This window comes from Scylla paramamosain, chromosome 30, assembly GCF_035594125.1.
Source record: "Scylla paramamosain isolate STU-SP2022 chromosome 30, ASM3559412v1, whole genome shotgun sequence".
NCBI lineage: Eukaryota > Metazoa > Arthropoda > Malacostraca > Decapoda > Portunidae > Scylla > Scylla paramamosain.
The window spans coordinates 13649115-13649571 of record NC_087180.1 but is presented as its reverse complement, the minus strand read 5'-3'; positions in this window follow the sequence as shown (position 1 = coordinate 13649571).

The following is a 457-nucleotide window of genomic DNA, read 5'->3' as shown; positions in this document are numbered from 1 at the left end:
TGCCAACGCTGGAAAAGTGAGCTCCATCTTTCAAAATAGTTACAGTTTTCATAAGATAGATAACATCCAATATTCCACTTTTTTTTTTATTAAATTAACCCACGAAAGAAAGGCATTGACACATATAATGAAAATATTTAAATAAAAATAAGAGATGAACCAGCTTCTTCAAAAAGACTAGCCTACCCTCCCATTTTTTTTATTTCATGCGCTTATATTGCCTAACCATTTTTAAAGAACCATGACAGAGGGGCTGGGATTTAAATAAATTTAAAGATCAGCGTGAACGTGTTAGTCTTGCCTACACTAATATCCATTATTTTATTATTTCTTATCAGTTGTGTTGACCGTTTTCGTTTTTTTTTCTTTTTCGCCTTAAAAGGATTTAAAATGGAAAATGCACATAATTACATTAGGGACTGGAATATAAGGCTAGACCTCTCAAGGGATTTGGGGA